At 48.2% G+C, this 27027-nt stretch overlaps 2 long non-coding RNA genes across 2 annotated transcripts in view; one reads left to right on the top strand and one right to left on the bottom strand.

Moving 5' to 3' along the window:
• Positions 1-13511: 13511 nt before the first annotated feature.
• On the bottom strand, positions 13512-22710 carry LOC126516019 (uncharacterized). Its single transcript, XR_007595988.1, has 3 exons — positions 22608-22710; positions 21915-22218; positions 13512-20320 (listed from the first exon to the last, which is right to left on the bottom strand). It is a non-coding gene; the product is annotated as an uncharacterized lncRNA (long non-coding RNA).
• A 200-nt stretch (positions 22711-22910) lies between these two features.
• Positions 22911-27027, top strand: part of LOC126516017 (uncharacterized) — a 64986-nt gene continuing 60869 nt past the window's right edge. Inside the window, exon 1 of the long non-coding RNA XR_007595987.1 lies at positions 22911-22945. This is a non-coding gene — a long non-coding RNA (uncharacterized lncRNA). The remainder of the gene's footprint in view (positions 22946-27027) is intronic.

Below are 27027 nucleotides of genomic sequence, written 5' to 3'. Positions count from 1 at the left end.
CTCCTCCTCCTCCTCCTCCTCCTCCTCCTCCTCCTCCTCCTTGCCCCTCCTCCTTTCTTCTCCTCCTGCTCCTCTTCCTCTCCCTTCTCCTCCTCCTTTTTGTTAGATTTTCTTGTCCTTGCTGCTGCTGCTGCTATCTGGCATTCTTGTGAGATATAGTCTCCATATTTAGCCTAGGTTATACTCAGACTCATTCAAACTCAAGATTCTCCTGTCTCAATCTCTAGAGCTTTCAGATTGTTGCACATCCCACCATATAGGGCTCAGACTTCCAGTTTCAGAAGATCTTGTATGGACCTTGTCCTTTCTGGGATCATTCTGAGTCTGGAGTCGGCTCTGTGGCTTTGGGGAGATTTGCTGTTGCTCACTGGGGGCTAGCTGCTTCAGGGATGGTGGAAGGAACCACGCAGAATCTGCCATTGGCTAATTGAATGACCTTTGGCAAGCTGTGTAGCTCCTCTGTGTTCCCTCATCTACATATGTCAGGGTAATTACATCTGCTTCACAGAATCCCTGGGAAGGATGAGCTCTGGGATTCTCAGCTGCATCGAGCAGAAAGAGCTCAGGGATGGAGCCCTTGCAGCAACCTGACCAAAGGGCTATCAGAAGGAGCAAGTCATCTGAACTCCAAGAAGAGACACAGGGAGGGTCAACATTTCTTGGCCTCATGAAAAAAAAAATGAGGGCAACACAAAGCTTATTTCCTAGTCACTCAAGAGGTCCTGGGAAGCTAAAAGTCTATCCCTGTTTCAGGCTTTGAAAACCAACTGTTTGGGGGGGGGGCTAGAGAGGTGGCTCAGTGTCTAAGAAGACATGGTGCTTGCAAAGGCCCCAAGTTGGGTTCCAACACCCACAGCAGGTGTATCACAGCCGCCTGTATCTTCATCTCCAGTGGATCCAAGGCCCTCCTGTGTACTCTGAGGGCGCCTGTGATTGCATCACACACACCCCTGCACACACATACACACAAACTTGCACGCATGCATGCACGCGCGCGCTCACACACACACACACCACACACACAGCTAAAAAAAAGTATTTTAGAGGAAAACAGCTGGTCTAACGAATAGAAGGAAACTGGTATGTGGTAATTACATTAAAATATCATACTTAGCCATCAGCAAAGTTTTTTATTACATCCTCAATGCTGAGGCTTCTTGAGGTTGATTAATTTTTTAATTAATATTATTTTTGTATTTGTGTATGTGGAGGCCAGGTATTGACATCCTGTGACCATCCACCTTATTTTTGGGTCAGAGTCTCTTGCTGAAACTGAAGTCCGTTCACTCAGCTACCCTGACTGGCAAGCAAGCCCCAGAGATCCTGCCGTGTCTCTCCTCAGCAGCAGGATGACAGATGTGCTCTGTCGTGCTTGCCATTTTCATGGGTCTTAGGGGATCGTCAATTCAGGTCTCCATGAACTTTTCTGACCGAGCCATCTCCCCAGTCCCCTGGTTTCTTCATTTGTCTCTAGAGGTCCCTTGCCGGAGCCATTCCAAAATCTCCCTGTCAAGTAGCATCCCATTGTCCTTTTCCGTTTTCTCTTACTGCTGGTGAAACCGAATGGTGTCTGGAAGCCAAGTAGAGAAGAGCAGCAGGGTTGTGTGATCCTCTCGGGAAGAGTTCCCCGCTCTCTGTTTTCTGTCCCTGGGGTCCCACCTTGCAGACCTCCCCTAGACATTCTGACAACAGGCACCGGAGTGGAAGCGAAACAAAAGTCACCGCCTGGGTGCGATGGTTAGCTTTTTTAATATTTTTATCTCCAATTGTGTGTGTATCTGTGTGCACATAAGTAGAGTGCTTTTGGAAGCCAGAAGAGCTCTGGTCCCCTGGAGTTACAGGCAGTTGCCTGATGTGGGTGCTGGAACCAAACTGTAGGGTTTTTGTTTGTTTTGTTTTTTGTTTTCTGGTTTTTCGAGACAAGGTTTCTCTGTGTAACAGCCCTGGCTGTTCTGGAACTCTGTAGACCAGGCTGGCCTCGAACTCACAGAGATCCACCTGTCTCTGCCTCTCATGTGCTGGGATGAAAGGTGTGTGCCACCACCGCCTGGTCAAACTGTAGTTCTTAAGAGAAGTACATGTTCTTAAACCTCTGTCCCGTCTGGTTAGTTTTTAATTGTCAACTTGTCACAACCTACAGTCGCCTGAGAGGAGATTCTCAGTGTGGGATTATCTACTCAGGTGTCTGCGGGGGATTGTCTTAGCTAAGCCAACTGATAGGAGAGGACCCAGACACTGTGAGTAGCATCATTCCTGGGGCACGGAGTCTTGAACTGTAAAACAGAGAAGAAAGCTAGCTGAGAACAGGCAAGCAAGGACCCATGCACTTTCTCTCTCTGCTCTCGGTAGCAGATATGATGTCTCGCGTGCCTCCTGTAACTTCCTCACAACGCTGGCCTATAACTGGAGACTGGGAGCCAAAGCAGGCCCTTCCTTCCCTAAGTCGCTTTTTCCTGCAGGCATCTGTCACAGCAACAGAGACGAAACTAGGACACTGAGAAATAAGTAGTTTCTAGGGAAGAGATGGCTGAGCCTCTCTGTGCCCCTGAGTCTCCATCTGATTAAAGAGGAGCAAAGGTCAAGGAAGGTCAATCTCTGGAGTACTTGGACACAGTTCTGTCCTGGCTGTGATAAGGCTTGAACATGAAGGTCTCATAGACTTACGATTTTCTATTTATTTATTTATTTATTTATTTATTCATTCTTTTTTTTAAATTGGTTTTTGGCTTGTTGAGACAGAGTTTCTCTGTGTGGCCCTGGCTGTTCTAGAACTCGCTCTGTAGACCAGGCTGGCTTCAAACTCAAAGAGATCTGCCTGCCTCTGCCTTCCAGGTGCTTGAATTAAAGGTATGTGCCACCATACCTGGCTTAACTGGTATTTTCTAATGTTTGATATGCTCTGTGGTCTTGTCATTTGGTCTCTCTGAGTTTTGTTTCTTCTTATCTATTCAATTCAAATAGTTTACACTGGCAGTTATACTTAGATACACACATGTCGGGGCACAGTAGGAGATCAGGGAGAATTCTGTAGTCAAATCCAAGGTCACCAGGGCAGTCATCCCTTCTGAAGTCACAACGTTCCTGTCCGGTCAGCAAGTGCTCACCTGGATGATGCCACCTCCCTTGTCACCTGGGAGTTCATTATGGATGCGCTGGGCCCATCCAAATGAAAAGGGCACAAGATGTCACCCAGACCATCTGCTTCCAGCTGGCCTGCCCTGTGACTTTCCTGAAATTAAACCTAAGCCTTTGGCTTGAGCGGGAGGTAAATGTGAAGCTGACCCTGGTAGCCTGCGGAAAACTTAGCAGCACTTGAAAACAGACTTAGGGCGTCAGTTGGAAAGTGAGGAATTTTTATTCAATCTGGGGTCCCACTAGGTTTTCTACAACAACTTTGTACACAGATTTTCTGAGGACCAATTGAGATCCTAAGACACCAAAGACCCAGAGAATTGGTTTTGATAAGTATGCAGAACAGCTCCTCTCACTCCTCTTCCTTATCTTTCCTCTCTTCATCATTCGTTCTCTTTCCCCTTCTCCCCCTTCTTCTTCCTCCCCCTCCATTCTCCCCCCTCCTTCCCTGCATCTTGCCTTCTCACTGTCACTCTCTCTTCCTCTCTATTGGCTTCGTTCTTGGCCAAGCTCAGAAGATAACAGGATTCCCCCTCCCAGGACTCTTTCTTATCCCCCCAAAGGGCCCTTTCTCAAACCTATTTGATTCCCATGTCCACCCCCAGACATACTAAGAGCTGTGTACCATTCTTGGTCCTACTGGCTTGTGATGGGGTAGAAGGTGAAGTCTTGGGTTGAGAGTCTCACTGCATGGAGCATTACAGATCCCAGAAACAGAATGTGCAAGATACCATCAACAGGAAGGGAAGGACAGTTAGGTCAACACAAAGTGTTACTTGTACACCAGAAGCCCAGGGTAGGACCCTCAGAAGTGAGGCACAGCTGTCCAAAGAGCTTAAGAGTCAAGAGGAGGAGAGCGAGGTTTTGTGGTACCAAGTGAACCGGCTTTGAATTATACAAGCAGAGTTATGATGCACAAAAACATCATAAAACGCCAACTTCATTCCACTCCCTACAGTTCCATCCTCTATCTCCCCCTGTAGGTCTCTCCTGGTAATGCTACCTAATATCATCAAGGTAGAGTTCTATCTTCCCTTTCCGGCTGGAGTGATAGCTCAGTGGTTAATAGAGCTCGTTGTGGAATCGTAAGGACTGGAGCTTAGATCCCAGGGCAAAAACACATTGGCTTCAAATGCTTACCTGCAACTCCAGCTCTGAGGGATCAGATGCCCTCCTCTGGCCTTTGTGTGCAAAGGCATATAAGCATGCGTGCACGCACGCGCGCACACACACACACACACACACACACACACACACACAGAATAAATCTTTAAATCTTTACTGGAAAGATGACTCAGTGGTTAAGGACACATACTGCTCAAATTTGAGGGCAGCTCACAACCACTTGTAACTCCAGCTCCAGGAGATCTAACAACCTGCACATTTGGGCATATACACAGGTGCATAAATAGATGAAGAAAGTATGGAATATATACATATTAGAGTACTACTCAGCAGTAAAAAACAAGGACTTCTTGAAGTTTGCAGGCAAATGGATGGAAATAGAAAACACCATCCTGAGTGAGGTAAGCCAGACCCAAAAATAGGAACATGGGATGTTCTCACTCATATTTGGTTTCTAGCCATAAATAAAGGACATTGAACCTATAATTCGGGTTCTTAGAGAAGCTAAATAAGAAGGAGAACCCAAAGAAAATCATATAGGCATCCTCCTGAATATTAACCTTCATCAGGCGATGAAAGGAGACAGAGACAGAGACCCACATTGGAGCACCGGACTGAAATCTCAAGGTCCAAATCAGGAGCAGAAGGAGAGAGAGCACAAGCAAGGAACTCAGGACCGCGAGGGGTGCACCCATACACTGAGACAATGGGGATGTTCTATCAGGAACTCACCAAGGCCAGCTGGCCTGGGTCTGAAAAAGCCTGGGTCAAAACCGGTCTCGCTGAACACAGCGGACAATGAGGACTACTGAGACCTCAAGAACAATGGCAACGGGTTTTTGATTCTACTGGACCTATTGGTTTCGTGGGAGCCTAGGCAGTTTCGTGGATGCTCACCTTACTAGACCTGGATGGAGGTGGGTGGTCCTTGGACTTCCCACAGGGCAGAGAACCCTGATTGCTTTTTGGGCTGACGAGGGAGGGGGACTTGATTGGGGGAGGGGGAGGGAAAGGGGAGGCGGCGGTGGGGAAGAGACAGAAATCTTTAATAAATAAATAAATAAATTTAAAAAAAAAAGTAAAAAGAAAAGTCCTTTTCAGTTTGCTCTATTTGTGTCAAGAGCCAATTTCCTAGACCGGGTATTACTTTGCTCAGTGCTGAGATCAAACACTTAAGAAAAAACAGGTTGATGGAGAAGGGCTTATTTTCTCTCACAGTTTAAAGAACCAGGGTGGGGAAGGCATGATGTTGTTCATGTTAGTAGGAGCCTGTGTCTGAGACACCTCATATCTCGATAGACCAAAAAGCAGAGAGTGGACAGGAAGTGGGGTTTGGTTTCAAAACCTCATGTCCCCTCCCAGCAATACTCGATCCCTCCTGTAAGGCCCATCTCCTAAAGGTTCCACACTCTCCCCCAGATTGAATAGCACCACCTAGTGGAGACCACATGTTCAAACACACCAGCCTGTGAGGGACATCTCACATTCACAACTCAAGGACACTCAAAGTATCTAACCAAAAGGATCTGAAAGCAATTATAGCTTCCAAACTGGGTGGTCCCTGCTCATCCTGAGAATCACAGGAGCTGGAATTGGTTTCACCCACTTCGTATACCCATTCCTGAAACTCAGAGTTCCTACTGGAATGCTAGAACGGAAGATCTGCACCAGGCTCATGAGTCAGTTCTCCTCACCCTCAATCCATTAGCTCTACAGACAAGCTGCCCAGTTGCCAGCATCCACACAGAACCAGATGGATTGCAAACTCATTAGACCACATAGTTGCCCAGCTAGCCAGTGTCAACATCTGTGCAGACTCCTGTGTCTAAGGGAAGAATCCCAGAGCCACCCTGTCATTTGCCAAGTGGAGCTGTGTGAGTTGGTGTGAAAATAAGAAGTGCAAAGACAGACTGTCTATAAAGGACACCCTTGCAAACCCAGGTCCTGCCAGCAGACAGAGTCCACTGGTTTATAGGGCTGGTTAACAAGTTGGGGGATAGGGGTGGGGATAAGAAAACAGAAGCTCAAACTGGTACATCCTGCACAGCCTCCTGCAGCCCACTTGCTCACTTGATCTGTTGATTACTAAAAAGAATGCTTGAAATATAATGGGAAGATGGACATAAAAACAGTCTATATAGCATGACCCCTGACAGAGCCAACTCGCCAAGGTTAAACATGGGATTAATATATAAAACAGCCACCCTACTCCTAAGTTTGTAGCCAGGGGACCTCAGAAGGCAGGGCTATCTGAAAACATGTACATGAGGGTTGTGGAGATGATTCAGTGGATAAAATGCTTCCCAAGAAATCTATATTAGCTTGGAGCGTCCATGTGCATGTGAATACATGCGCACATGCCCTCAAACAGAAAGCACCTACACACGTGTACATTTGCACACATACATACACAAGCACACACACAAAAGAACCCATGTACACAAATGTTCAAATTAGACCAAAAAATGAAAACCATCCAAATGCCCTAAAATAATGAACTTAAAAACAAAATGTATCATGTCATATTATTAATCAGTAGAAAGAAATGGGATGATACCAGGCATATGGGTTCATGGCCATAATGCCAGACCTGATGAGGATCAGGAGTTCAAGGTCATCCTTGGCTGCATAGCGAGAACGAGGCGAGCCTGGGCTACATGAGACACTGTCTCAAATGTTTTAAAAAAATGAAATGCTGAGGCAACCCATGTACAGACAAACCTCCAGTCTGTAAAGTAGACAGAAGGAGACACAAGAGTCCACAGTCTGCAGTGTTTTGCCATGCAACAAACAACACGTGCAGCAGACAAATCCACAGGACCAGAAAGGTCAGTGACTGCCTGGGGCTGGGGACAGAGGAGAATGATGTTCCTGAGCATTGGGTCTCTTCTTCGGGTGGCAGAAATGTTTCTGTGTTAAACAGCGAGGATGGCTACACAGCTTTAGAAGTGTGTTGTTTTTGATATGTGAACTGTGCATCTAGACTAATAAGAAGTAGATATTAAGCATCGGGTTATTAAAATAAAGGAGGGAGCTAGGTGGTAGGGAGTATGCTTAAGATGTGTGGGGCCCCAGGCTCAATAGTCCAGCACTACGCTAAAATGAAAGAACGGAAGGGAGGGTAAAAAGGGGAAGGGAAAGGAAAAGGGGAAGAAGGGAGGGAAGGAGAGAATAAGAAAGGAGAAAGGGAGTAGGGAAGGGAAGGGATGTGGGAAAGTCAGCAAGAAGGGTCTAGGAGTGAGATGTGGCCTTTCCAGCTGAGCAGGGCAGCTGGAGACTGCGACTCCTGGGATGGCAGCCATAGCAGGAATGAGCAGGATGTCTGCAGGGAGCGGTGCTGCATACCAAGCAGGGCCCTGGGAAGGTGAGCCTGGCGGCAGTTCAGGAAGAACTGATGAAGGTAAGAAGTGCAGGAGAGGCCTGCAAGCATCGGAGGTGTGCTCAGCTCTGCACTGGAAGCCTCAGCGAATGGGAGAATAAAGAAGCAGGCATTTCCTCCAGCCCCAGGGGAGGCAAATAGGCAGGCTGGTGTTTCTCCTGCCACTCATGGTGGGCCGTAGCTCTCAGTCGGGACAGCTCAGCAATCTTTGTGATGATTTGGTTTTGCTTCATTATTTTTATTTTATTCATTTTCGCTTTTCGAGACAGGGTTTCTCTGTGTAGCTCCGACTGTCCTGGAACTCACTCTGTAGACCAGGCTAGCCTCGAACTTATAGCGATCCACGTACCTCTGCTTCCCGAGTGCTGGGATTAAAGACATGGGCTACCACTGCCCAGACGATTTGATTATTTTTAAGTTTTATGCATGTGTGTGTATACATGTGTGTGGGCCAGAGGTCACCTTAAGGTTTCAATCTTCACCTTTCCAGAAATAGGTTTCTCTCACTAGCCTGGTGCTCAGCAATTCAGCTACACTGACTGGCAGGTGAGCCCCAGGAATGCACCTGTCTCTACCTCCCCAGTACTGGGAGTTCAGGCCTGTGAAACCGGACTTCAGGTGTCATCCGGCCCAGCTTTTTACATAGGTTTTGGTGATTCAATCCAGGTCCTCACACATGTGTGACAAGCACTCGATGGAATGTGAACCATGTCCCCAGCTTCTGAATTAATTCTTTTAGTGCCTAGGACTCCTGTTGTTAGCTCCTTTTACAGAAAGCGAAACTAAAGCTCAGAGTCTAGACCTTCTCAGAGCTCCTAAGTGCCAGACTGAGAGATATAGTAAGTTCAAAGCCTGCTGGGGACATAGCAAGGTTAATAAGTACAGATCTAAAGGGAAGGACAGGGGAGGTGGCTCAGCGATTAAGAGTACATGCTGCTCTCTTGCAAAGCAGTTCAGTTCCTGGCACCCATATTGAGCGGCTCACACTTCCTGCTACTCCAGCGCTAGGGGATCTGGCTCCCTCTTCTGGCCTCCTTGGGAACTCACAACCACATGGTATACCCATGCATACACATAAATAAAACAAAAATAAATCTTTAAGTAAATAAACATACCGTGGTGCCTCGTGCCTAAATCCCAGACAGTCTGAGAGGCTGAGGCAGCCTCTGGCTTCAGTTGCTGCAAGCTGAAGGAAATCCTGGACTCCATAGTAGGATAGATACTGTCTCCAAAACAATGATATCAAGTTACAAAATAAAACAAACAAGGGGTGAAACTGTGGCTCAGAGGCTGTAGCTCAGCAGCAGTGACTTCTCCAGCATACAAGAGGCTCTGGGTTCAAGGCCAGGACTCAGAAAGAAAAGAATAGACACTAAGAATACATAATATTTATTTGATGCAATATAATGCAAAGCAAATATAGAATTGCCGACGATGGGCCTTAAGAAGGTTGCAAGGAAATGAACCAGGTCCTGGCTCAGGCCCCTGCCGGCCACACCAAGTCTCTGAAACCTGTTCGCTGTCATCAAGCAGAGGGTCAGGGAGTGTGTATACAGAGGTTTTTGAGCTTGTAAGGCAGAGCAAACCATGGGCTCAAATCTCATCTCTGTGATTTGTCAAATGCCATTGGCGTTTGCTGCTTGGCCCCGGAGGCCCTGCATCTATCGAAAGACACCACACCCAGCCTGTGCGAGATCCAAGTCTGCGTCCGCCATGCACATAAAATCAGTATGATAACCAACTCATTGAGGGATGTCCAATAACTCAACATGAATTCTAGGGCTAGGGAGATGGCTTGGTCTATAGAGTATCTGCCTTGCAAGTATAAGGACCTACATTCCATCCCCAGAATCTGCGTGAGCTAGGCAGGACATGGTGGCATGTTCCTGTAACCCCATGCTGCAGAAGTAGGGACACAACTAGTCAGTCTAACCTAAATGACAAGTTCCTGTCTCAACAAGAAGGTGGGTGGTACTTAGGGAAAGACATCCAAGGTGGTTGTTCACACACTTGCGTGCGCGCGCGCACACACACACACACACACACACACACACACACACACACCCACATGTATGAAATAAACCAGCTTGGGTTTTTAAAGGAGAAAGTCAGTTGGAATTGGGCACAAGCAATGTCCTTTCTCGAAGTTAAATTCTTTCTTGTCTTCAAATCTCTTCCAAGGTGACTCTTATTATCCCCAATTTATAGATAAGGAAATTGAGTGTTAGGTTCAGCCACAAAAGACATTATATTTTTGCTCCATCGTACAATTTCTGCTCTCTGGTGATGTCCGGGTTCACTGCAAAACAATCTTCCACCCGGTACTGAGCTGGACTTACAGGTTTCAGTTCAGATCTGTTTCCAAGTTACTATGGCCTCAGAATGTTCTAGAAGGCCTCCTCCGCTTATAGGACATTGTTCTAACTGTGTCATGCCCAGTTTGCAGCTGTTCTAGCTTATTTGGCATGCCCGGCTTGCAACTGATGATAGCTACAGACACAGCCCAACACGAAACTGTGAAGTTAGTTAAAACATTGTATTGCTTGCAGGCATGATTTAAAAAAAAAAAAAACCAACAACAACAACTAATAGCACAGTTGTCTAGCATGAACTTTATAGATGACAGCATTGTTCCAGGGTGTCAGAAGGCTGGACACGCCTGTCTGGATTCTCAGGCACCTCTTATCTCTCCCTTCCCAGGCTTTGAAGGATTCCGAGATCAAAGAGGAAGCGGCCCTGGTGGGATATGTTAGTCACCTTTCTCTTCTGTGTGACTGAATCCTCACAGGAAGTCATCTAAGGGAGAGCAGATTTATTTGGTCTCAGGGTTTAATACAGTCCCTCAGAGGGGCAGGGCTCCGGGTAGAGGCAGCTCATCACTGCAGACATGAGTACCTTGCTTAGGGAGGCCAGGATCAGGAAGACAGGAAGTGTGGCTGTGTCCACCCCCTGAGTGACTCACTCCCATCTCCGAAGGGTCCCCAGACAGCACCACCAGCAGGGGACCACGTGTTCACACACATCAGCGTGTAGGAGACACATCATAGCCACAACTTAACAGGGAAATAAAAGCCTGTCACCTGTTATTTTGTTTCCCGAGTATCCTTCAAAAAGAGAGGTTTTTATGAACACATTCCCCCTTGGGCCAGCATTTTCTGTGGCTGAAGGTTTCCGCAGACCTTCAGGATGGAGTGTGGCAGGACAGTTTTTGCATAGGCACAGGCCCAGAATACCTCAGCTGGTCCTCAACAAGCCACAAACACATTTGCAGGTTTTTTTTTTCCTGGTTCATCATTTGTTTAGCTAGGGTCTCATGTATCCCCGGGAATACAAAAAATTGAACTGCAAATGTGTAGCCAAGGATGACCTTGAACGACTGACCCTCCTGCCTCCACCTCCTGGGTGCTGAGTTTGCAGGTGTGCACCCCACCCTTTCTTAATGCAGCACTTATGATGGAGCCCAGGGCGTCAGCATGCTGGGCAAGCACTTCACCAACTGAGCCCCATCCTTTCCTTCTTAAACGCCATCGCCTTTGCCCTAAGAGCTGGCATTTTGTTCCTTCAGTGTGCCTACTCCCAGAAGAAGCCTATCTCCACACCAAACAAAACTTCCTCCTTCAGCTAAGAGCTTAAAACCCAGAGTTAATCAGGAATTGGAGAATCGAACCACAAAAACACTCCTAAATCACCCAGGGGAAGCACAAGCCTGGTGGATCCAGGAGGATTAACGATAACAAGACGAGACTTAGGGGATTCTGGGTAGAGGATCTCGGCAAATTGGAGCGGGAACCAGAGCCTTGGCTGGGGGCACAGGCTCACGGTGAATCTGGCTTGACAGTAATTTTCAGAGATCCTTCATAAACCCTTGGGCCCTTTCTCCCAGGGAAGGCTCTTTTTGGCTTTGAAAACATGGCCTGATTCCTACTGTGTTATTTCCACAGGGCCCAGGGGAGTCCCAACATGGCGGGAGACACCGGAGCATGACACTGGGCTTCCTGTTCTTGAGAGGCCCGACTGGTCTATTCCTCTTTCCAGTCTTCTATGTATTTGCTTCCTTTAAACGTTATTTATTTACTTATTTAATTTATTGTGTTAATGGTGTGGGGGAGGTTGCTCTTGCGGGTGTCAGAGGCCAACTTTCAGGAATCAGTTTTCACCCTTGTACCATGTGGGTCTCCAGGAGCAAACTCAGGTGGTCAGGCCAGATGGCAAGCTCCTTACCCATGGGCCATCTTGCTAGCCTGCTTTTTTTCTCCCTCCCCCCCTCCCTCCCTCCCTCCCTCCCTCCCTCCCTCCTTCTCTCTCTCCCTTCCTTCTTCTCTCTCTCCCTCCCTCTCTTTCTTACTTTTCAAAAAGTGCTTTATTTTTTTTTTGAGACAGAGTCTTACCATGTAGCCAACCCATGCCTCAAACTCACAATTCTCCTGACTGCCTTCATGTAACTAGCATTGTAATGCACCACCACCTCTGGTTTTGCCAGTCTTCTTGGTGCACACTCACACGTATGTGAGTGTGTGTTATGTGGATGTGCAAGAACATAGAGACCACCCGCCTGGCTGGTCTGGAACTCATCAAGTATGCTGGGCTGGATGGCCAGGGAGCCCCAGGACCTACCTGCCCCTCTCTCTTCAGCTCTGGGACCACAAGCATTTGCTACCATGGCCAGTTCTTTATGTGGTTGCTGAGGATTGAACTCAGGTCCTCTTGCTTGCACAGCAAACACTTTCCTAACCACGTCTTAGCCCAAGTCCCTAGTCTTCTTAGCAGTTAAATCTGAAAGACCATGTTTCCCAACAGCCCAAGCAAAAACCACAGACACTACACACGCATGCACACACGCATGCTCACACTTCCCTCTTTTGTCCCTGGCAATTTGACCTCCATCCAGGCCTATCAAATCTACCGAAAGTTGCCCAGCCCCTGGGAGAGCTTGTTAAGATGCGAACTCCCAGACTCCCTCCCTGTGACCTGATTTAGCGACTCCACAATGAACAGGACAGCGCCTTTTGTATCAACCTCCCACCATGTCCTGTTTAGCTATGAGGTGTCTTCTTGATGCTCCTATGTTGAAGACTTGGTCCCCAAGTGGTGGCACTATTGAGAGGTGACTGAGTCTCCAAAAGCACACCAGGGAGCCAGCTTGGTTTGGTAAAATGTTTGCCTTGCAGGCAGGAGAACCTGATTTTCACATAGATGTGGTAGCGTGTGCTTATAATCCCAGGACTGAGGAGGTAGACAGGTGGATTGCTGGGGCTCGCTACACAGCCAGCCTAGGCTACTAGGCAAATTCCCAGCTGGTCAGAGTGTATCAACAAACAAGATGGACTGTCCTCTTGGGCAGCCATGTGACAAGTACAAACAAGACACACACACATACCATATGCCGGAAGCTTCCAGACCTCATTCTATCAGTGCTGGTTACAGAAAGGGGGTGATAATGGCTGCATGGTGTCTTTCAGGAAACTCATTCTAGAATGTTACAGAAATTGTTGTCTCTGAGACTCACTGTAGGTCTATTATATCCAGATATCTAAACCTTTCTCTAAACATCTCACGGACCACAGTTCTGGTAAGGATGGTTTACCATCTTATATTTTTTGCCAGAAGTTTCTGCTCAGCAGTTGCTAAGAGCCCCATAGTATCCATCCCCTAAGTTGGTTAGACCAGCCACAGTCTATGCTGTGTAGAAAACATACAGCTGTCTCAAGCTATCTCTCTGTTCTCTCTCCTCCCACCCCTTCCCCCAGTTCATTCCCAGAAGCAGAACCGGCAGACCTGCGTCCGCAAGAGCCTCATATGCGCCTTCGCCATGGCCTTCATCATAAGCGTCATGCTGATTGCAGCCAACCAGATCCTGCGGAGCGGCATGGAGTAGCAGCCTCCCACCAGCCACAACCGCGTTGCCAGCTCACTGCGCATGTGCATGCCCCGCGGGCAGACTCTGTTCCTCCACACCGGAGATCTGGACCTATGGATGGATGCAGTCGTTGGTACAGTTCAGTAAAGAACTCAAGTTTGCAGGGTAACCGGGATCACGGATCAACTCCATCTCCTTGGCAGGGACACTAAAGGGCTGTCTTCAAATGCTTTCATGGTTTTGTTTCCCAATGCAATAAATACCCGGGAGTTCTCAATTATTGCTTCAACCGCCAGTAGCAACTCCGAAGGGGGGAAAAAATACTGCTTTCTTCTCGCCTTGGAATTCCAGTAGCCATCCAAGTATCGCGGTGGCATCACAGAGCGAGAAAGAAAAGACAAGTACGAACAACACTCACCTCCATCCATGCCCCGATTCTTTCAACCCAGGGACCCAAAGAAACTCCCTGCTGAGGTTGACCTCTGGGTTGCGACAGGAAAGGGGACTTTCCATCTCACCCTGGCTTCCTTCCTCCACCCCCATGGAGACCCCTCCCCCCAAGGCACGAGGGGGAAAGCCATTAGGCAGGGCTCAAGCTCCTTGCAGCACTGCTGGTCTTATTGCCTTTTCTACAGGACTCCTGTCGGAAGAGCTGGGGCGCTCTCGGTTGGTTTCCTTGGCACTTGGCTTTCTGTTTCTGAAGTCCATCCCGCACCAGCATCTTGGAATCTGCAGAGAGCCTGGCTCCCAGCTTTTCTTGCCTGTGCCACCATTAGAGAAAAGAAAAAATAATTCATAGCCCGGGTGTGTCTGTAACCCGAAGCATAGACAGATAAGAGACTCCTCCGTGTTTGATGCTGTTCTTCCCTAACCGCTTACTTTGGACGGGAATTTGGCCTCTAAATCACACCCATCCCTGCTTCTTGGGAGCAAAGGGTGAAGCTACTGGGGGAGGGGAAGAATTGAGCCTGGTGGCAAGGAGGCCCACACCCCGGGCATCCAAAGTAACAGAGCCCCTCTGAGTCTCCATGCTAGACAACATCTGTAAGTTAAGACTGGTGTACACCTAAACCCTTCCCTCATCTCGGACTTTCTTAGTCTTTCCCCAGCTAAAAGAAAGAGACCTAGAGCCTGAAGCAGAAGAGCTGGAAAGATCACTTGGCTGTATGGGCTGGATTTTGCTTAATATCTCAAGATATTCAGATTGTGCCAGTGACTCGTTAAAAAAAGAGAGAGAGAGCACGCGCGCGTGGTGTTTAGTAGGCGTGGCTGATGTGTGGGAGACTTGACTCCTGATCACAGAGGACACTTCCATTGGGGTCTGTTTTCAGCAGCAGGCTGCGACTCATTTCTTTCAGTTTTCCTAGATTCACTATAAATTCAAGTGTGAGTGGTCAGATTGCCTGTCATCTATAGATGTGCTAGTTCCCTTTGTGTTTCCCTGAGCCCAAGTCTTTATCTCTGTAGTGAAATTGTCCTGCCCCCGCTTCTTTGGATCTCAGGCGGAAGCTTCCTGATTCTCCTTCCTCCTTCCTTACTCTTTCCTCCAGCCACATTGAGGCTCTCTCTCTCTCTCTCTCTCTCTCTCTCTCTCTCNCTCTCTCTCTCTCTCTCTCTCTCTCTCTCTCTCTCTCTCTCTCTCTCTCTCTCTCTCTCTCACCCCCTCCTACAGCCAGGTAGGGTTTTTCTGGTGCGATGCCTATTCCTCTAGCCTAGCTTCCCTCCCTTCTCCCTCTTTACTGCCGCCTTAGACTTGGATCATGCAAGTTCTCCTTCTAGGGTCTTCCTCTAGCTCACCTCTACAGCCCTCCACGCAGTAGTGTGGAGGGCGGCTGTCGATATTTTCCCACTGTAGGGTGTGAATATTCACTAAGAGCACAAGTCATACTAGGTTTGAGCCATAGCATAGGCAAGAGAGAGCAAGTCAGAGGTCCCAAGAGCCCGAAGGGGCACAGAGTCACTTCATAAAACTGCCTGGAGTCTGGCACATCCAGGCAGCAGCCTGCCTGCCTTTCTCACGGTGCCCTCTGCAAACCTGCCCTTTCCGTTTCTTCCCTAGGCTGAGTCACCATGGTCCCCATAGGACCAGACTCCTGCACTAGAACAGGAAGAGACACAGAATATTAATACACCGCACAACTTCCCACCCCCTAAGTTTCTTCCTTGAGCCATCGCCTTCTCTCTGCCGGGTGTGAGCGAGAAGGCAGGCATAGCTGGCAGTGGCAATGCTTCCCTATCGCTTGCTGATGGTTGAAACTCCAAACTGCATCCTCTCGGGAGCATGCTGGAGAAACCAGGCGAATGCATCTGGAAGTACAGGATTCTAAGATCCCGAAAGGGGGCGGAAGCCATGCTGCAGCTGAGATTAGCTACTGAGGGGGGACATACAGATGTCTTCAAATGTTGCTTTCTGCAACATCTGCCCCATACCGAAGGAGGCTGATCCCCAAAGATGAAGAGTTTAGATTCCTTTAGCAATGAATGGAGATGTAATAATATAAAGGGCACGAGCACCCATTCCCTTTAAAAACAAAAAGCAAAACCGAACCCTCCAGCATCTTTCCCAATTGCATGGAAGAAATGATAGGAAAACAGCCATCAGATTCTCTCCGATGGCTCAGAAGTTAGTCTCTCAGCATCCTCCTCGTCTGCGGCAACCAGCGACTGAATACAGCAGGGCAAGAAACCAGGTCTAGTGGCATTTCGTTGGCCTGCCTGCTAACTGCTTTGCTTGTATTATCTGTCTTTGACGTATTTAGGGTGTCGGGATTCTTTTCCAGGCAGCCCCACTCCCAGGTCTGTTCACACAAATGTTACCCCGAGGTTCATGACCCCCTAACATTCTCAGGACAGTAACTGGGAGGGAGGAGCTGGTTGGCTGATGGTTCCAGAAAGTTCTGTCTCCCATACTCTCTAAGGCACCCTCTGTAGGAGAGGCAGGAGCCTCAGCCTTTGCTGCCTTAGGAATCGGTGACAGAGGCTGCCCGGCCATGAGGTGACTCGGTGACTGGCTCATACTTGCTACCAGCTCAGCTCCACACCCCCAGGCATCTATGAATGTCAGACAATAGGACAGCATTTGACCTGGGACAGAAAGACAGGCTGCCTCTGAACCCTGTCATCTTCAAACAAGCTATCCCCCTCACTGTCCCTGGAGGTAGATCTAATCCCCAGTCAGGACTCCACCCTGGAACTGTTAACGATGGCTTCCAGAATGCTTGCAAGTTCCACATGACAACTATAAGAGATTGCCATGGAGACATTGCATCTAAGGTATAAACATAGGGAACATTTTCTTAAAAGACTGTATATCCTACCTGCCTGCACTCTGACTCCCAGAATCCATCTCCCGCAGAGATGGGGAATCAACCTCCGAAGAATATGCATGACTTCCCTACCTTTCCCTGTTGTATTTGAAAGAGTCCTTGCCCCAACTCAGGAGAAAAGGAGTAAGCCCTGCATGGGTAGCCTTCTCACCTCTACCCTTTATCTCACCTTGAAGAACAAGACTGTCTCCATATGGGACGGGTAAAACCACCCTACATCATCTGGCAGGCCAAAACATGTTAAGCTTGTAATCTTTAATAATAGCATTTGCTTGCTTGTTCACGCTCTCCCATCCTGTAAGCTAGAAATAAGAACTGAGGTGAACTGCTGTTCTCAGGAGTTCTTGGACAAGCTCAGCGATTGCAAGACGTTCTGGGTGACCTACATGCAGGGACCAGGACATCGACTAGGTGTCGGCCATACCTGCTCCTGTCTCAAAGTTTACATGACAGGTGATCTAGTATCTGAAAGGATGGAATCAAAAAGAAAGGAAGGAAGGAAGGAAGGAAGGAAGGAAGGAAGGAAGGAAGGAAGGAAGAAGGCAGAGAATGTTGAGGAGAGCATCCTTTCTAGCCCCAGCAACTAGTCCCAATCCCAGCCCTCATTGTCCCAGGTCAGTGGACTTTCAAAGGGATTGGAAAATCTAAGACCAGGGAGAGAGACAACTGGCTTTTATTGCAATCTCCTGCTATGGGCTCAAATCCAGACTCAGGTCATACATCAAAGAGTATTGTGTACATTGTTTTGAATCTAAGATAGTGTCCCTGGGACCCTATGAGGTCATCATGAGAAGATGAACAAGGTGATTGTTGGGTGTGCTTCCTGGGTTGGGTTGGCTTGGCTGTCTGGCTGCATGTCATATGTGGACTGTTTCCTCGTGTGCCCTTGATGACAGTGCTAAGTTTTGTACCTCAAACCATATTAGATCCTGTCCCTACACTATGTCACTAATGGTCCACAGCGACTTGATCTACCCTGTTACCTAAGATACCTAAGATAGAGAGTCTGGAACTTTCTCATGAAAAGGGTCCTTATTTTTATATAACGCTATGATAACGATAACCGGTGAGCTCCGATGAATCTTCTAGACTTTGGCACATACTGTTTATAATGATCTGGAAGACCACAGAACTCCATTCCCTGGGAAGCATCTGTCACAAACAACTTCAGATCAGCAATTTTCATTGGCCTCTTCCAGGATGCCCTGCAGGGCTGAGAGTCCAGAATTCACAGCCATTTTTCTTCCCTCCGCCTTGATTCCCCAGCTCCCCCTCCTCCACGAGGAGAAAAATCCATGTGCAGTAGACTAGCTATGCAGCCATTAGAGTTTTTCACTTGAATTATTTATAGTCAGGACAGAATAGAGGAGACGCTAGGCCACCCCATCCCCACGATCATGTAAATGTCACAATTGCTTAGCTTCATTCCATCCGCGCTTTGACTAACACTCAGGGGACTGTTCTCAGCTATGTGGCCTTTGCCACGCACAGTTGGTTTGAAGGAAGGGGACAGGTGGACCAGCTCACTAGGCCTTCTCCTTGGATCCTATGCTTCCTGCAAATGCATTACCGTCATGTTAATGCCAATGGTTTATATTTAATATTGGTTCTGTCTTAAAATACTACAAAGAGTGGTGGATTCAGGCAGACATGGGAGAACATGCTTGCAGGGCCTGGCAGTTGACAAACTGAGGTGGGAGGATTGAAGTTCAACATTTGCCTGGATTGTGGAGCAAGTTCAAGGCCAGTCTGAGCTAAATAGTTAAGCTCTAGGCAAGCCTGGAGTTCTGGGCTAGCATGAGCTACCACAACAAGACTCCTTTCCACTCGAAGGGGAAAGAAAAATCAATTTCACAAAGCAGCCCCCTGTATCTCAACATTACGTATCCAGCTCCTCCCTTGGGGAGCTTGTCAAGAGAAGACATCCCACGTTCTGGATATAGGGTCAACCTTTTTTCTTCAGGTGGATGTCTTGGCTTCCAAACCAGTCCTTCATATGTTTTCAGAAGTTATCCAAGCAAGGCTAATAGGGCATGCCTATAATTCTAGCGGTTGGGAGGTGCAGGAACTTGGAATAGGAGTTCAAGGACATCCTCTTCTACAGAACAAGTTGGACTGAGCTACGAGTACAAACACAGAGTGGGGGGAGGGGCGGGGAGAGGGAGGGGATATCTAGAAAGTAGGCAGGTACTAGAATTTTCCAGAAAGTATAGGCTAATTGGGAAAGAATATTTCAGAGAATGTAGGTTTCACCTGGATGTTTGCTCCATCCTTGAACCTGACAGAGAATGTTCTTTAAGGGCTGCTAGATTCTAGACCCTGTATATCTGGCCTACTTTGGGAATGTCCAAGGGATGCACCTCCCATCAGCATGTTCCCAAATCACAAGCTCTATGCCACCAATAGGAGGGTAGTACCTCCTCTGGGTGGATGCTGACTCCTGCCAGCCTCAGCAGGTCTTGCCCAAGGCTCTGAAACCTGTGAACAAAGGCCAGAAAACAGAATAGAAAAACCAAAGGGAGGGTACCAGAAATAGGATCCTTGCTGCTAGAAGCCAGGGGAAAGTCCATCTCCAGTAGAGAAGGTTGCGAAGTCCTGTGTGTTATATCGTTCAGGGTAGCTTGTTTTGTGGCATGAGTCCCAAGGGCAGCTGTGTGTTCCTGTCGGTGTCTACTATCTGTGAAGGAAACTGTGCCCTCTGGTTCCCAGCCAACATGTCGCATGTCACACAGGGGAGATGATGCATTTTTGTTTGTTGTCCAAAAGTTGGCTGAATCAAGATGAGCTTCTATGTCTTCTTGTCTTCCAGCCTGACAATGAAGGAGCTTTGGTTCCCTGGATAAAGATTATATGGAATCTGAATTTATGAGATTATAGGTTGAGATAAAATCCAGATTCCCAAAAGAAAAAATGATGTTACCAAAATCTCTCTGAGGATGTCTAATTGGAAACTCCCCAAATAAAGAGTGTGCACGCCCATGCTGTCTCCCCACCATTAGTTACCACCTTACTTTCCCCTGGCCACTGGACTTGGAAGCAGTTCAGGTGGATGTGGTCCTGCAGAGGGCAGAAAGCTACCATCTCTAATGACAAGTCTGGGATGCAGGACTGTTCTTTACATGGCCAAGACTGGGGTTGGACATAGATGCCTGCCACAGCAATGCTCCCAACCCTAGCAAGAGACCCAGGCAGGGGCGCAGCAGGTCGCAGGTACCCAAGTCTTTGTCCCTTCTTCTTCATGCCACCTCCGAGCCTGTGTGAGCCAGGCACAGTGGCGTAGACCTACAATCCCAAAACATGGGAGCAGAGGCAGACTGTAGCAAGTTCCAGAGTAGCCTGTGAGTTCCAGGTCAGCCTGGGCTAAAGCAGGAGGCCTTGTCTCCTAAACAAAACCATGGGAATAAGAAACTCCTGCTTCCTGCTCTTAGTTCTTGATCCCTGAAGCAGTCTGAGAGCCAGTCGATGTTCACAGGCGACCCCATTGCTCGTCCCTGAAAAGATCTGTTGAGAAAAGATTCACTCAGCTCCTGGTACAAGTTCACATAGATGGAAAACTCTGAGACCATTAGGGAGCTGCCCAGTGGCTCCTCAGGCCCTGGGTGTGTGTGTGTGTGTGTGTGTGTGTGTGTGTGTGTGATTTCTCTGACCCAAATTCTGAATTCAGAAAGAAGGTAATTGCCCAAGGACTGACCCAAGGTCATGTTCGTGGAAGCTGTTCAGACTCTGAAGGGCTGGTCCTGCCAGGTGTGGGAGAGCTTAGTCCACAGGTGGGGACAGGTCATTGACATAGTTAATTCTCAAAGCACAGATGTAAATGGCTGGGATTTGGACCCCTACATGCGGGGTGTCTCAGAAGCACAGGTAAAGACTGTTCTAAACAGGAGCTTCTTGCCTCTCCTTCCAGAATGTTCCAGTCAGATGTCAATCATGCATCTCGATTTCCCACCTTACCTCATCTACATTCTTTTGTTTCCTTCATGTAGTGTGAGTTTGGTGATTTTTCTGCTATTAAGTGGTGAGACAGCAGGTTAGTGAAATAAAATAATTATCTTTATATCAAATGTAAATATTAATATAAATGAACTCGGCATGCAACATAAGTGATCCAATGAAGCGATATTATTCACATGTTATCTTACTGTATAAAAGGAAAATGACTGCCATATATGTACCAGATGTTTTCTGTAACTAATCTTGTCTGTAAATATATAATCTTATTAAAAAAAGAGTCTAATTTACCATTATTTATGCAATAGAAAAAAATAAAAGTTCTTTTTTTTTTTCCTTTTGATGAGAGAATCGGTTCATTATTTACGATCTGGTTTGCAGTGTGTCTTGAGATGGGCTCCATAGGAGACAGTTCCACAGATCTGAGGAGCCGCAGGTGCAGAAGGTGGCCGAGCCTATTGAGCGGAGGGACTCTGACGCGGGATGATTGGCATCCAGAAAATAGACTGACAGTGACGGAGCATATGGTAGGAAATATGACTTGTCTCCTGGCTTCGGAGCAGACATGGTAATCAAGACAACCTTGGGCCTGGGGAGATGACTCAGGCAGTAAACCGCTTGTATAAACATGAGGACCTGAGCCATCCCCAGCACCTAAATCAGAAAGAGGGCTTAGCAGCCCATGCCTGTAACTTCCGCTCTGGGGGAGATGGAGGCAGGAGGTTACCTGGGGCTCCTGGGTCAGGTACTCTAGGTGAGTTGATGAGTTCCAGGATCAGTGAGGGATGTGTCTCAAGTAATAGGGCCAGGGAGAGAGAGAGATGGCTCAATGGGTTAAGGCATTTGTGGCCAAGCCTGCTGATCTGAGTTCAGTTTTTAGGACAGACATGTGGAAGGAGAGAGAAACTCCTATAAGTGTGTCCTCTAAGTACATACAAACCAGGGTGAGAGTGTAACACACACACACACACACACACACACACAATGCTAAACTCACTATGACAGACTACCCACAGGCAAGCTTTCCTGGAAAGGCAGGCAGGCCCAGTGACTACCAGGCAGGGGATCAACGTATGTGGAGATACAGAGGCGCAGCATGAAGGGACCACATGAATCCATGAGAGACACGGTGGGTGTCTGAGCTTACCCAGCGGAAATAGGGTGCACACAGGAAGACCGATTCAAAACAGGATGAGAGAGGACAGCTGGCCGGGCCTCGTGTTTGTGACTTTGATATCCCTGTCACCAAAACACCTGACCGGGACAACTCCAGGGAGAGGCTTTTGTTTTGGCTCTTGGTTTGAAAGGGCTCAGTCCTTGGTGGCCCAGCCCTGGATGTTGGAGTGGACATCAGCATGACAGCGGCGGGGTGTGAAGTCTGCGGAGCGTCTCTCGGCCTCGCAGCAGACCTGGAAGCTGGAGGAAAGGTCGGAAGCAGCGACTAGGGGGAACTGCAACCAACCAGAAAAATTGGAGTCTGTTTACTTCGTTTCTCCATTTACAGAACCGGCTGTGTGTAGCCCAGGCTGCCTTTGAACTCGCTATGTTGCCAAGGATGTCCTCTGGCCCCTGTCTCCCCAGTCCTGGATTTTGTAGGCATGTGTCATGGCCCCCAGCTTTATGCTTCTTTGTTTGTTTTGAGACAAGTTCTCGTGTAGCCCGGGCAGCTCTCAGAGTCTCTATGGAGCCTCAGAGGATCATCTATAGTTTATGATCTCCCGGGTGCCACCCCTCTGCTCGCTGCCCATAGTGCTATGATATAAGCATGTGACACCCAGCCTGGCGTCTAGAACCCTGCAATGGGATCTGGGGCTTCTTGGATGCCAGGTGAGCACCTTACCATGTCCTCAGTCTCAGAGTTCATGTTTCGAGTCTGTGTCCACTGTTCACATCTTCCTCCCTTCTCCCCCTTGCAGGGGCACGTGTAGATTCTTACCATAGATTGTCACCTTCTTCTTCACTAACAGAGAGTACAGGAAGGCACCAGGGATCCTTGGGAGCCTGCATGGGAGGGATCAAAGCAAAGTCATCCCCTAAGAATGAGGAAGCTACTTCCAGGAGGCACCTGACCTTGTGTGTCTTTTCAGGGAGGAACCTAAGGCTGTTAGTGTCCTCTCTGCGGCCACAGACTTACCGAGGTGAAGAAGACTCAGCGAGTCAGGCAGAGTCGGGAGCTGGGTAAGCCTCCCCGTAGGACAGGAGGGATTCTAAAGAGACAATGCCCTCCCTCTGGTTAGTGGACTGTTACAAAGGACCCCAGGGAATTGGCATTTCCCACAGGGAATCTCAATCTAGAGTAGGAAGAGGCTGATGCCTGGTGCCAGTTAGACCTGGGAGCTTGTCTCCCAGGTCGATATTACACACCGTTCTGAAAAATGGTCAGACCACCTTGCGGGAGACTGGAGTTGGAGCAAAGATGGGCTGGCGATGAGGGAGACTGCACTTGACCAAGAACTGCTTGTGTGTGTGTGTGTGTGTGTGTGTGTGTGTGTGTGTGCACATCTGTGTATACAGGCACGTCCATGCACGCATTTGGAGGTCAGAGAACAATGTCCAGTGTCCTCTCCTGTTCTCTACCTTATTCCCTTGAGACAGAGTCCCTCACTCAACCTGGAGTTCAGATGACAGCCAGCAAGCCCAGAGTACCTCCCATCTCTCCCCACACAGCCCTACAAGCAACAGGCACGGACGTGAGCATGCCAAGCTTTTGGTTCTTGGGTGCTGGGGTTTAGAACTCACAGCCGCGTGCTTATGTAGCGAACTCTCTTACCCATTAGGCGATCTACACCCAGCCCTCTAGCCCTCTCTTTAAATCTAAATCTCATGTCAGGGCCCTGAACTCGGTGGGGGTCACTGGACCTCTTTGTCCCTCTTTGGATAAATGTCTGTTCTTGCATTTCATTTGAACTAAGTGGCCAAACCCGGCTTGGTAGGGCTGCCCTGGTAACAGTCACGCCTTCACCCCAAAGGCCAAGGATATGCGTTGGAGAAGGAGGCTGGAGAACCACGGGCTTGGGCCAAATGAGGCTACACAATGAACACCAAGCTCCCCTGACCTACATAGCAAGGGCCTGTCTCAGTAAGCTCTAAGAACTGAGCCCAGACAAGACAGAGCTCAACTCTGTGAAGGACCTGGGGCTGCATAATCTTAAGTCCTCCAATTGCCTCATATAGCTATGCAGTGTGGCACCAGCCTCCTGCCGCGCCAGCCTGCACGGTACTAAGTGTGACCTTTCGTTCAGTCGCTGAACTGACTCATTGCCAAACCTGGGCTTTCCTACATGAGTTCCAGGAACTTCCAGGACTAAGATGAAGTTGATCTCATGTGGTTTGGCCCTCCCCCCCCCCCCTGTGAGTTTTCTCTGTGGTTTCTGGAAGGTCTCACAGCCCCAACTTGGGCAAGTTTGGTTGTTTTGACTTCCACAAACACCAAGGTCAGCTGGCTCACTTAAATCCAAGCCAATTGGCAAGAAAGTCTCAACTCAACCCACACAAAGCATTGATCTTGACCAAGAAATGAAAAGCCAAATAGTCTATCATTAGAGGAACTTTCTTCAGGCTTTGGAGAAGAAAGTTGGAGGATAAAACATAGCAGAATTTTCTACCCAGGTGTTTAAAAACACACACACGCACACAGCTAAAAACACACAACCCTGGGCCTGGAGAGATGGCTCAGAGGTTAAGAGCATTGCCTGCTCTTCCAAAGGTCCTGAGTTCAATTCCCGGCAACCACATGGTGGCTCACAACCATCTGTAATGAGATCTGGTGCCCTCTTCTGGTATGCAGATATACACACAGACAGAATATGGTATACATAATAAATAAATAAATAATTTTTTTTTTTAAAAAAAAGGGCTGGAGAGATAGCTCAGTGGTTAAGAGCATTGCCTGCTCTTCCAAAGGTCCTGAGTTCAATTCCCAGCAACCACATGGTCGCTCACAACCATCTGTAAAGAGGTCTGGCACCCTCTTCTGGCCTTCAGGCATACAGAAAGAATATTGTATATATAATAAATAAATAAATATTAAAAAAAAGAAAATGCTAAAACACACGCACACACACAACCCTGTGTGGGGGGAGGTGGTCCATGCCTTTAATTCCTGCACTCGGGAGGCAGAGGCAGGCAAATCTCAGTGAGTTTGAGGCCAGCCTGGTCTACAAAGTTTTAGGATAACCAGTTTCTCAGTTACAAAGAGAAACTCTGTCTTGAAAAACAAAACAAATAACAAACAAACAAAAGCACACAAACAAACCCCAGAAAGCAGAATAACAAAGCCCAGAAAGATGTCTCTAGCTGAATCAGTGTGGCCACAGTGCCCCCCCCCCCCGGGTGCTCCTTCTCTGGAGTGTGGGACCCTCAGCATGGTTCCGACAGAGCCTGGGAAGATTTTCTAAGTGTCCTCATGACAAATGCATGTTCACACATCCAATGACTCAAAAGTCCATTTGCAGTCACTTCTCAGTATAGGCACACTCAGGGTCATGCGATGTGGAGGAGAGGTTCTGGTTTACCAGGCAGGGTCCCTGAAGAAACCCTGGGTTCTATCCTCAGAACCACATAAAACTGGCATGGAGGTGCAAGCCTGTAACCCTAGCACATAGAGGGTGGAGGCAGGAAGATCTGAAGTTCGAGGTCAATGTCTACTACATATCAGGTTTGAGGTCAGTCTGGCCTACCTGAGACCCCGTCTCAGAAATGAAATGAAGGATAGCAAGATGGCTTCAGGGGCAGAGGGTCTTTTCACGCAAGTCTGGTGACCTGATTTTGGACTCTGGGAACCACATGACAGAAAGAGAGAATCAACTTCTGCAAGGGGATTGACTCCCTGGACCTCCTCACGTACACCACCGTGTTCAATCTGAAAATCTGATTCTCAGGTAGGAAGACCAAATCCACGACTGTCCAATTGACGCCGATTTATTTTTGGGTGCCTTGGGACTGGCCCACTCCCTGCCCTCCAAACGTGCCCTCCAAACGCCCTGCTCCTGGCATTCATCCCAGTTTGTGTTTCCACACAGGAGATGCATTGGACAGGGACTCACCAGTTTGCAGAGTTCCCAGCAGGGGAATTTGATGCCAGAGGTTCTGAACTCAGCAGTGCATCAGGGTCACCCAGGGACCTTTAAAAAAAAAGTTTGCAGCATTGCTCCACCACAGACCAATTACCTCTGCTCTGTAGGGATGGGGTGGGGGAAGTGTCTAGGTCTGGCACTGCTAACGTCTGAGCTGGGGGAAGGTTAGGACCCTGACTGTTTGAAACGCCAAGGCAAAAAGAAAGGACGGTAAAAAACCAATGGAGTTGGTTTTTTATTCTATGTTCAGATGGGGAAACTGAGGCCAGGGAATCTATGGAGGGACCACACTGCAGAGGTACTTTCTTTCTATCAGGACTGGATCTGGATGCCCTGGCTGTGTGGTACTGAGGGAGGAGATGCTAAAAAGACTTGGTGGGGGGGCACACATGGAAATGCCAACAGCTGGCATTAAAAAGAAGCTTCCAGATTCACCACTGCATCTTCATGATGCCACCATGAGGGGCTTCGCCAGGATTAAAGTTTTATTGTTGTTTGAAACAGGAGCTGCCTATGTAGCTCAGGCTGGCCTTGAACTCACTATTTTCTCGGCCTCAAGCCAGAATGCTGGGATGACAGGTGAGCACCACATCTAACTCAGGGTTAGATTGTCGGTGGAGGTGTCTTTTCTCTTGCTTCTGTTTTATTTGGTGGAGGTGGAGAGTCGAACTCGGTGCCTTGTTTATGTTTGGCAAGCCCCTTACTGCTGAGCCTCATCCTCAGTCTCACACAGCCTGGTGAAGGGGGAAAGGGACGAGGCGGGAGGGGCATGTAAGTTTCTCTGGCTAGACTCAATCTCAGGTTTCCAAGTATCTGAGGTGACTGGAGTGGATCTCTCTATTCCCTGCTTTCTACTCTGCTTTCTTCCCTTTTCATTTCTTCCTTCCTTTTCTTTCTTTCCCTTTACTCCTGAAATGGCCTTCATCCAAAACTCTCCCTCCTAGGTCTTCCAAGAGACTCAGAAAATCATAGTCCTGAAGTTAGAATTTTTGCAGATGAAACATAAAGTTAGAAAGATGGGATGCTTGTCTGAGGGTTACACAACTAATCTTTCTGGCCTGTTTGGGGAACTTTCTGCAGGCAGCGCGCGCCCCCTACTGATCGCTCCGACGCATTTGTACGCCGCATGTCGACAGCCCTCTGGTGGCACAGAGCTGTCATTGCGGAATCCATCTGCCTCTTCTG

Source organism: Alexandromys fortis, unplaced genomic scaffold (assembly GCF_014885135.2).
Source record: "Alexandromys fortis isolate MF-2015 unplaced genomic scaffold, M_Fortis_MF-2015_v1.1 scaffold_151, whole genome shotgun sequence".
Taxonomy (NCBI): Eukaryota; Metazoa; Chordata; class Mammalia; order Rodentia; family Cricetidae; genus Alexandromys; species Alexandromys fortis.
This window is presented reverse-complemented; position numbering and strand designations above follow the sequence as displayed.